Source organism: Mandrillus leucophaeus, unplaced genomic scaffold (assembly GCF_000951045.1).
Source record: "Mandrillus leucophaeus isolate KB7577 unplaced genomic scaffold, Mleu.le_1.0 Scaffold22, whole genome shotgun sequence".
Classification (NCBI taxonomy): domain Eukaryota; kingdom Metazoa; phylum Chordata; class Mammalia; order Primates; family Cercopithecidae; genus Mandrillus; species Mandrillus leucophaeus.
This window is the reverse complement of record NW_012102254.1, coordinates 2,698,593-2,709,674: the sequence shown is the minus strand read 5'-3', so window position 1 is coordinate 2,709,674 and position 11,082 is coordinate 2,698,593. Positions and strand designations below refer to the sequence as shown.

Below are 11,082 nucleotides of genomic sequence, written 5' to 3'. Positions count from 1 at the left end.
CTCGCTCTGTCACCCAGGCTGGAGTGCAGTGACACAATCTCGGCTCACTGCAAGCTCCGCCTCCCGGGTTCACGTCATTCTCCTGCCTCAGCCTCCCCAAAGTAGCTGGGACTACAAGCACCTGCCACCATGCCCAGCTAATTTTTGTACTTTTAGTAGAGACAGGGTTTCACCTTGTTAGACAGGATGGCCTCGATCTCCTGACCTCGTGATCCGCCCACCTCGGCCTCCCAAAGTGCTGGGATTACAGGCATAAGCCACCGTGCCCAGACTACTATTTCTTATTCTCAATTATATTTGAAAGATCAGTAAGTTGTTAAACGATTTAGTGATCAAGAACAGTCCCCACAAAAAAAGTCTACTGATCATAGATTCATACAGGCAGCTAACACCACGCTAGAAACAAAACCCGAAATGAATTCAGAGATAAAAATTATGAGAAAAGATATGACAATTCCTAAAAATCTAGTATTTGTACAATCAGAGTTCAAAAATATAAATGAAGGAGTATAAGATAGCAGAGGCTGGGCACAGTGGCTCACACCTGTAATCCCAGTGCTTTGGGAAGCCGAGGTAGGCAAATCACTTGAGTTCAAGACCAGCTGGGCCAACATAGTGAAACCCCATCTCTACTAAAAATACAAAAATTAGCCAGGTGTGGTGGGTGGTGCATGCCTGTAGTCCCACCTACTCAGGAGGTTGAGGCAGGAAAATCACTTGAACGCGGGAGGCAGAGGTTGCAGTGAGCCGAGATCACTCCACTGCACTCCAGCCTGGGTGACAGAACACGACTCCATCTCAAAAAATAACATAAAATAACATAACATAAAATAAAAATAAAAATAAAGGCCAGATGTAGTGGTGTACACCTGTACTCCCAGTACTTTGGGAGGACAAGGTGGGTGGATCACTTGAGGTTGGGAGTTCAAGACCAGCCTGGCCAACATGGTGAAACCCTGTCTCTACTAAAAATTAAAAAATTAGCTGGGTGTGGTGGCACGCAACTGTAATCCTAGCTACTCAGGAGTCTGAGGCACAAGAATTGCTTAAACCCAGGATGCAGAGGTTGCAGTGAGCCGAAATGGCACCACTGCACTCCAGCCTGAGCGACAGAACGAGACTTTGTCTCAAAAACAAAATAAAATAAAGATAGCAGATAAGGGCTGGCATGGTGGCTCGCGTCAGTAATCAAAGTGCTTTTGGAGGTCAATGCAGAAGGATCGCCTTCTGGCCAAAATTTTGAGACCAGCCTGGGCAACACAGCAAGATCTCATCCCCACAGAAATTTAAAAGTCACCCATACGTGCATGCTAGCACGTGCTAGTAGTCCCAGCCTCTTGGGAAGCTGAGGTGGGAAGATGGTTAGAGCCCAGAGATCAAGGCTGCAGTACGCTGTGATCAAACCAGCCTGGGCAATAGAACAAGACCCTGTCTGTAAAAACAAAAATAAAACACACAATTGCAAGGACACCAAAATTATATTCTCACACAAGTTCAGAAGGTATCTCACCTACAAAATGTAAAAAATTCCACAAAACAGTATTCTAGGCACAAAACCTGCATCAGGAGAAAGCAGGGAGAAGACTCTCACAGCGAGAGGATAGGGAACTGCAACATAGTAAAATATTTTTAGGTCTTCACAATGACTGCTCCAATATTTAATGCAAATGTCAAGTGCCTCTTCAAAAAGCAGCTTCCTACAGTTAAAAAGTAGTAATATTCTATAACTAAAATTGTTCTCTTGGGGTTTTTTTTTTTTTTTTTTTGGTTTTTTTAATTCTACACGCTAGCAGCAGCAAAGGAAAAAAGCCGGATGCTATACCTAAAAGTACAGCAACTGAGGATGCCCAAATAATAATAAGTTGATGTACTTACAGGGAGTTTGGTGAAGGCCGGGTTGGTGACATGCTTCCCAAAGGCATCTTCCTGGAACTGAAGAAGCTGCACCACCAGCCCAGCCAGTGTTTTATTGGTAGGAGCATCCGCATGAACATACTGCAAGATAAAGACAGGCATTCAAAAACAAGTACAATTTTTGCAGAAGAAAATGTTGGCTTACTTCCTAGTACCTACTAAGTACTTATGTTATGGGAAATTTATAGATGTCTAAGACACGCTCTGTGCTATAAAGGAGCTTACAAAAACAAATACGTGTGTGCATTTAAAAATGGTTAAGATGGTTAATTTTCTTTTTTTTTCTTTTCTTTGAGACAGAGTTTCTTTCTTGTCACCCAGGCTGGAGTGCAGCGGTGCGATCTCGGCTCACTGCAACCTCTGCCCTCAGGTTCAATCGATTCTCCTGCCTCAGTCTCCCAAGTAGCTGGGATTACAGACATGAGCCACTATACATAGCTACTTTCGTATTTTTAGTAGAGACAGGGTTTCACCACGTTGGACAGGCTAGCCTCGAACTCCTGACCTCAGGTGACCTGCCCGCCTCGACCTCACGAAGGTAAATCTCCTGTGTTTTTTACCAAAAGAATGAAAGTAAAATGTTATCCATATTAATGTAAAGAATGTCAAAAGCCCAAACCAGTAGTAGACACATCAGCTAGGAAGCTTCACAGCAAGGAAAAACAATGGGTAACACAACAAGAAAAGCATAAATTAGTGAGTTAAATGTAAAAGTTTTATTTGGCAATTAAATGTTCAATATCACTAAGTAGCCGATACACTCAAAAAAAATTTTTTTTTCTTTTTTATTGACATAGTCTTGCTCTTTCACCCAGGCTGGAGTGCAGCAGCACCATCTCAGCTCACTGCAACCTCCGCTTCCAGGGTTCAAGCAATTCTCCTACCTCAGCCTCCCTAGCAGCTAGGACTACAAGGGCACACCACCACGTCCGGCTGATTTTTTTTTGTATTTTTAGTAGACACGGGGTTTCACTATGATAGCCAGGCTGGTCTTGAACTTCTGACCTCATGATCCGCCCGCCTTGGCCACCCAAAGCGCTAGGATTACAGGTATGAGCCACCACGCCTGGCCTCAAAAAGTATTTTTAAATCTCCAATTCCGAGCAAGAAAAACATCTACACTCGCCTTTCAGTTGGACAAGAGAATTTTTTTTTTTTTTTTTTTTTGCTGGAGCAAACTTTCAAACTACCACCCGACATTTCAAGGTTAATGTGGTATGTCTCTATTACAATAAATATTTTTTTAGATGAGTGGTGTATGGTCAAAATTGTATCAGCTGCAAAGTCTACAATTACTATGCATAGGACAAAGGGCACACAATTTCTGCTACCATTGAAACTTACAGCATCTAAAAGGGCAATCATTTATTTATTTATTTATTTTTCTGAGATGGGGTCTTCTTCTATCACTCAGCTTGAAATGACGAAACCCCAGCTCTACTAAAAAAAAAAAAAATACAAAAATTAGCTGGGTGTGGTGACAACACACCTGTCCCCAGCTACTTGGGAGGCGAGGCAGGAGAATCACTTGAACCTGGGAGGTGGAGGGTGCAGTGAATCGAGATCACATCACTGCACTCCAGCCTGGGTGACAGAGTGAGACTCCGTCTCAAATAATTAAATTTAAAAACTTTTTTTCTTTTTTTTTTTTTTTGAGATGGAGTCTCACTCTGTCGCCCAGGCTGGAGTGCAGTGGTGCCATCTCCACTCAGTGCAAGCTCCGCCTTCTGGGTTCACGCCATTCTCCTTCCTCAGCCTCCCGAGTAGCTGGGGACAGGTGTGTGTCACCACACCCAGCTGATTTTTGTATTTTTTTTTTTTTTTTTTAGTGGAGATGGGTAGTGTAGTCCCAAGTAGCTGGGACTACAGGCAGGCGCTCACCACCACGCCTGGCTAATTTTTTGTATTTTCAGTATTTCAGTAGAGATGGGGTTTCACCGTGTTATCTAGGATGTTCTCAATCTCCTGACCTCGTGATCCACCCGCCTCAGCCTCCCAAAGTGCTGGGATTACAGGTGTGAGCCACCATATCCGGCCAATTTTAAAAACTTTAAAAACTATTTAATACTTTCCCTTTCCTTATATTATATTGATAATTCGCAACAAAAACTGGCTAGCCAGGCGTGGTGGCACGTGCCTGTAGTCCCAGCTACTCGGGAGGCTGAGGCAGGAGAATGGCGTGAACCCAGGAGGCGGAGCTTGCAGTGAACCGAGCTTGCAGAGAGATCGCGCCACTGCACTCCAGCCTGGGCGACAGAGCGAGACTCCACCTTTAAAAAAAAATAAAAGAAAAGAATAAACTTCAAAGCTGGACACGGTGGCTCACGCCTATAATCCCAGCACTTTGGGAGGCAGAGGTGGGTGGATCATGAGGTCAGGAGATCGAGACCAACCTGGCTAACACAGTGAAACCCCATCTCTACTAAAAATATAAAAAATTAGCCAGGTGTGGTGGCGGGCACCTGTAGTCCCAGCTATTTGGGAGGCTGAGGGAGGAGAATCGCTTGAACCCAGGAGGCAGAGGTTGTAGTGAACTGAGATCGCGATCGCGCCACTGCCCTCCAGTCTGGGTGACAGAGCAAGACTCAGTCTCAAAAAAATAAATAAATAAAAGAATAAACTTCGAGATAGACCTGCTATGTACCCAAAAAAATTAAAAATTAAAACTGTGGCCAGATGCAGTCACTCACGCCTATAATCCCAGCACTTTAGGAGGCCAAGGTGGACAGATCACTTGAGCTCAGGAATTCAAGACCAGCCTCAACAACATAGTGAAACCCCGTCTCTACTAAAAATACAAAAATTATCCGGGCATGGTGCTGCATGCCTATAATCCCAGCTGCTTGGGAGGCTGAGGCAGGAGAATGGCTTGAACTCAGGAGGCAGAGGTTACAGTGAGCCGAAAGCGCGCCACTGCACTCAAGCCTGGGTGACAGAGCAAGACTCCGTCTCAAAAAAGGAAAAAAAAAACTGCTTCAAGTATATCTTACAAAACTGACAAAATACATTGTACATATCCACAAGATAACTTCATAATCTTTAATAAGCACAGGTTTCCTAAAGGAGTCATATAATGTACTGCACTTTTTTTGTATAAGGTAAAGCAACATAAAAAAATAATGACTGATCGTGCACAGTGAATCACACCCATAATCCCAGAACTTTCGAAGGCCGAGGAGGATGGATCACTTGAGGTCAGGAGTTTGAGATGAGCCTGGCCAACACAGCCAAACTCCATTTCTACTTAAAAAATACAAAAACTAACCAGGCAGAGTGCCACACACCTGTAATTCCAGCTACTCAGTAGGCTGAGGCTGGAAAATCGCTTGAACCCAGGAGGCAGAGGTTGCAGCAAGCCAAGAGTGTGCCACTGTACTCCAGCCTGGGTGACAAAGTGAGACTCTGTCTCAAAAATAGTAACTACAATCTTTATTTTTCAGATAACTAACAATGCCAAACTCTATAGCTGAAAAAGACAATGTCCGTGAAAAAGGCTGTTCAGATGGAACCAAATCAACTTTTCAGGTAAATATACATATACATGTAAACATACATGTAAACATGTACGTGTGTGTGTGTGTGTATGTGTATGTATATAGATATATATATTTTTTTTTTGAAACCCGGTTTCGATCTTGTTGCCCAGGCTGAAGTGCAATGGCGCGGCTCACCACAACCTCTGCCTTCCAGGTTCAAGCAATTCTCCAGCCTCAGCCTCCCAAGTACCTGGGATTACAGGCATGCGCCAGCATGTCTGGCTAATTTTTGTGTTTTTAGTAGAGATGGGGTTTCTCCATGCTGGCCAGGCTGGTCTCGAACTCCCAACCTCAGATGATCCGCCCACCTTGGTCTCCCAAAGTGCTGGGATAACAGGCGTGAGCCACCGCACCTGGCCTCAGGTAAATATTTATTTTTTTTGAGACAGAGTCTTGGTCTGTCGCCTAGGCTGGAGTACAGTGGCATAATCTCAGCTCACTTCAGCCTCTGCCCACCGGGTTCCAGCGATTCTCCTGCCTCAGTCTCCTGGGCAGCTGGGATTACAGGCATGCGCCACCACGCCTGGCTAATTTTTGTATTTTTGGTAGAGACGGGGTTGCACCATGTTGGCCAGGCTGGTCTCAAACTCCCGACCTCAGGTGATCCGCCCACCTTGGCCTCCCAAAGTGCTGGGATTACAGGCATGAGCCACCATGCCCGGCCTCTATCTTTAATAACTATAGTGAATATAGGCCAGCTGCAGTGGCTCACGCCTGTAATCCCTGCACTTTGGCAGGCCAATGTTAGAGGACTACTTGAGTCCAGAAATTTGAGACCAGTCTGGGCAACACGGTAAGACCCTGTCTCTATTTATGTATTTATTTTTTTTGATACAGAGTCTTGGTCTGTCACCTAGACTGGAGTGCAGTGGCCTGATCTCAGCTCACTGCAAGCTCCGCCTCCCGGGTTCACGCCATTCTCCGGCCTCAGCCTCCCGAGTAGCTGGGACTACAGGCGCCCGCCACCTCGCCCGGCTAGTTTTTTGTATTTTTTAGTAGAGACGGGGTTTCACCGTGTTAGCCAGGATGGTCTCGATCTCCTGACCTCGTGATCCACCTGTCTCGGCCTCCCAAAGTGCTGGGATTACAGGCTTGAGCCACCGCGCCCGGCCCAATTTTTATATTTTTAGTAGAGAAGTTTCACCACGTTGGCCAGGCTGGTCTCAAACTCCTGAACTCAGGTGATCCACCAGCCTCGGTCTCCCAAAGTGCTGGGATTACAGGCATTGAGTCACAGTGCCCATTCTGAGTCCAATTTTTAATAAACTATAAAATATTTAATTCTGATTAGATTTTTTTTTCCCAAATCATCCCACCGAATTACCAAACATGAAAATGCATGTAGGCAAGGCACAGTGGCTCACGCCTGTAAACCCAGTACTTTGGGAGGCAGAGGCTGGCGAATCACCTGAGGTCAGGAGTTCAAGCCCAGCCTGACCACCATGGTGAAACCCCAGCTCTACTAAAAATGAAAAAAATTAGCAGAGCGTGGTGGTGGGTGCCTGTAATCCCAGCTACTCAGGAGACTGGGGTAGGAGAATCACTTGAACATGGGAGGCCGAGATCGCACCACTGCACTCCAGCCTGGGCAAAAGAGCGAGACTCCATCTCAAAAAAGAAAAAAAAAAAAAAAAAAAAAAACACTGACTCCTAATTAATAAATTTTAATTTTGATGTCATAAACAATCTGTTGGGTTTTTTGGGTTTTTTTGTTTTTTTTTTTGAGACAAGGTCTTGCTCTGTTGCCCAGGCTGGAGAGCAATGGCGCCAACACAGTTCACGGCATTCTCAACCTCCTAGGCTCAAATGATCCTCCAAGGACCCTTCCTCAGCCAAGTAGCTGGGACTACACATGCATGCCACCACAATTGGTGGGTTTTTTTTGGTCTTTTTTTTTTTTTTTGAGAGTGTCTCATCATGTTACCCAAGCTGGTCTCCAACTCCTGGGCTCAAATGAACGTCCCACCTGGAATTCCCAAGTGCTGGGATTACAGACCTGAGCCACTGCAGCTGGCCCAATTAATCTTTTGATCAAAAAAAGTCTATCATATTCTATTTAAGAAAAGAAAAATATATTAGTCTCAAAATATTTCAAATAAGAGTCAGTGTGGGCCAAGTGTGGTGGCTCACACCTGTAAGCCCTGCACTTTGGGAGGCTGAGGCAGGCAGAGAGCCCAGGAGTTCGAGACCAGCCTGGAAACATTGCAAAACCCTCACTCTACTGATAATACAAAAAATTAATCAGGTGTGGTGGTTCATGCCTACAGTCCCAGCTACTCACGAGGCTGAGGTGGGAAATCACCTAAGCCCAGGAGGTTGAGGCTGCAGTGTGCTATGATCGCACCATTGCACTCTAGCCTGGGCAACAAAGCGAGACCCTGTCTCAAAAAAAAAGAAAAGTTCCTAAATGAAGTCTCAGGTATCTTTCATTTGAAAAAGAAGATAAATAATATCTATCATTTAGGACTGCTGTGAGGATTTTAAGTGAGTTATACTTTAAGTACCTGGCACATGGTAAATGCTCAGTTGTTCACTGAACGCATGAGCTGAATCCAAGAGTTTGAGGTCGCAGTGAGCTATGACCACACCACTGTACTGCAGCCTGGGCAACAGAGAAAGACCCTGTCTCAAAAAAAATAAAGTAAAATAAAAATAAATAGGCCGGGTGCGGTGGCTCAGGCCTGTAATCCCAGCACTTTGGGAGGCCGAGATGGGCGAATCATGAGGTCAGGAGATCGAGACCACCCTGGGTAACACGGTGAAACCCCGTCTCTACTAAAAAATACAAAAAACTAGCCGGGCAAGGTGGAAGGCGCCTGTAGTCCCAGCTACTCGGGAGGCTGAGGCAGGAGAGTGGCATGAACCCGGGAGGCGGAGCTTGCAGTGAGCTGAGATCCGGCCACTGTACTCCAGCCTGGGTGGCAGAGCGAGACTCTGTCTCAAAAAAAATAAAAATAAAAATACAAAAAACTAGCCAGGTGAGGTGGCGGGCGCCTGTAGTCCCAGCTACTCGGGAGGCTGAGGCAGGAAAATGGCGTGAACCCAGGAGGCAGAGCTTGCAGTGAGCCCAGATCGCGCCACTGCACTCCAGCCTGGGCGACACAGCGAGACTCCATCTCAAAAAATAAATAAAATAAAAATAAAAAATAAAAACAAAAATAAAAAACGACACTAGCAAAATCATGTTTACTGAGACTGAAACTGTTGTCTGCTCTGAAAATGCAGTATTACATGCACTAGAAACGGTTAGTTAAAACCAATGTGTACACAAATAGAAATGCATTGTGTAGAAAAGAAGCAAAGAACCTTCTGATAATATTTTCACCACTTCGACACTAACACCCAGAGACTGAAAAGATTCTGGCTGTCAGGCCTAGGGCATATATGATTCTCAATCTCAGTAGACCGTAGAAATACACTCTGGCTTTACAAAGTCCTGAGAAGTCAAAGACAACTTTGTCTATAAAGTCTCAGGGATAGTGAATCAACATTACCCTAGTGGTCTCAACACTACTGGGCAATTCTTCAAACTGCTTTGTAGCCACTTCCCTACCCACCCAAACAAATATCTGAAGGATTATCCACGCCTAAAGCTTCTTGTAGTTGGTCCCAAACTGATGCACACTGAACAGTGTGGAGAGGTAGAAATTACTGAAATTTGCCTTTTTCTACTCTCTTCCTTGATATTCAAAGGAATGTCTCCAGATTATTTTTCTTTGTTAAAGCTTCACTGAATTTAAGACCCAAAGCATTGGCTAAAAGGAATGTAATAAGAAAGAATTAACCAATATTTTCATAACATATTCAATTCCACTAGCCACTTCTGGAAGCTCTATTACCTACGTTTAAAAAGCGCGGTGGCTCACGCCTGTAATCTCAGCACTTTGGGAGGCCGAGGCGGGCGGATCACGAGGTCAGGAGATCGAGACTATCCTGGCGAACACGGTGAAACTTCGTCTCTACTAAAAACACAAAAAAATTAGCCAGGCGTGGTGGTGGGCGCCTGTAATCCCAGCTTCTAGGGAGGCTGAGGCAGGAGAATGGCGTGAACTCGGGAGGCGGTGGAGCTTGCAGTTAGCGGAGATCGCGCCACTGCACTCAAGCCTGGGCGACAGACGAGACTCCGTCTCAAAAATAAAATAAAATAAAATAAAAAGTGACCAATTTATCACTGTGTAAGAAAGGGCAATATTACTAAAAATCTAGAGTCTAAATATAATTTCGGGGGGGGGTCCAAGCACCTAAAAATATTACTGTCTCTCACTTCCTCAAACTTCAGACAAGAAATGTAATTTTTCCCAGCTGACCTTCAAAAATAAAAAAGAAAGAAAGAAATGGTCATTTCTGGGTTTTGTTTTGTGTTTGTTTTTGTTTTTTGAGACAGAGTCTTACTCTATTACCCAGGCTGGAGTGTAATGGTGCGGTCTCGGCTCACTGCAGCCTCTGCCTCCTAGGTTCAAGCTATTCTCCTGCCCCAGCCTCCCGAGTAGCTGGGATTACAGGCGTGCGCTGCCACACCCGACTACTTTTGTATTTTTTGGAAAGACGGGGCTTCACCATGTTGGTCAGGCTGGTCTCGAACTCCTCACCTCAGGTGATCCACCCGCCTCGGCCTCCCAAACCGCGCCCGGCCAGAAATGGTCATTTCCGAATGTACCACGTGTAATGCCAAAGGAACCCAAGATCCCTGCCCATGCCTAATAACTGCCAAACACTGACAGGCTTCACTGAGCTGTAGAGGCCAAATAAATAGGTTCCTAGTTTATCTTTTCATTCATTCAACAAATATTTACTAAGCAGCTACTAAGGGTAAGGCACTAAGTATCAGCCACGTTCCCGGATACACTGTAGTGAACAAAGCCCTTTCTTCAGTGCTGTGATCCTCAATAGGAGAAAGTACAGAATTAAAGAGGGTGATAGGAAAACTTCAGAGGCTGGGGAGCCTTTTTGACTACCTGCTTCATTACACCCTTTAAGGGAGTTCTCCGGAATATTTACACAAAGGGGAAGTTGGAGAAAAAAAAAATGTTATAAACAAGGGATTAAGTCAAAACTTTGAAAACTACTGACTCGGCGGAACTTCCATTCCAAAGGTAGGATAAATAAGTAAATGAATAATTTCAAAATGTGGTAAACACTACGAAGAAAATAAAGGTGACATAAGAAAAGTGCTCTAATAAAAACTGGGTTCTCGGAAGGCCTCCCTGAAGAACACTTTACGTACAAGTGAACATTAACTCTCACGCCACACAGAACCAGAAGCACAATGAGGTAGAAACCGTCGTTAATAGTTCTCATCCATCCTAGAATTCATATTACCTGTTAGTAATTAACGAATACAATCATCCCAGTCGTTTAGCAAATCAACAACAGGTAGCAAACCCCCTCGAGACTTTGAATACTCTCTAAACAAAACTTGAAGCTGCTTTTACCACGCTTGCTCGGTCTTTAGGGATCATTGTTCATACACCTAAGGCAGCTGACAAAAGAGAGAGAGTCACACTCGCCTAGTGGCTGAGCTCGACCTGCTCTGGCACACGAGACTGAGCAGGGGCTTTCGCCAGGGGTGCGTGGGCTCAGAAGAACAAGCGCCTGACCCGTCAGGCCACCGGCGCGCGGGCGCCCAGAGCGG

The 11,082-nt window shown here is 45.0% G+C and overlaps 1 protein-coding gene across 2 annotated transcripts in view; it reads right to left on the bottom strand.

Moving 5' to 3' along the window:
- The window catches only part of SMARCC1 (SWI/SNF related, matrix associated, actin dependent regulator of chromatin, subfamily c, member 1), a 226,385-nt gene that overhangs the window by 207,360 nt on the left and 7,943 nt on the right, over nt 1–11,082 (bottom strand). Inside the window, exons 1-2 of one of the 2 annotated variants that reach the window (XM_011981028.1) lie at nt 8,757–8,765; nt 1,876–1,995 (exon numbers count right to left, since the gene is read on the bottom strand). The gene's annotated coding sequence lies outside the window, so the exon portion shown is untranslated. Of the gene's footprint in view, nt 1–1,875; nt 1,996–8,756; nt 8,766–11,082 lie in introns of those variants that run through there. The other variant, XM_011981027.1, reaches the window with a different exon arrangement.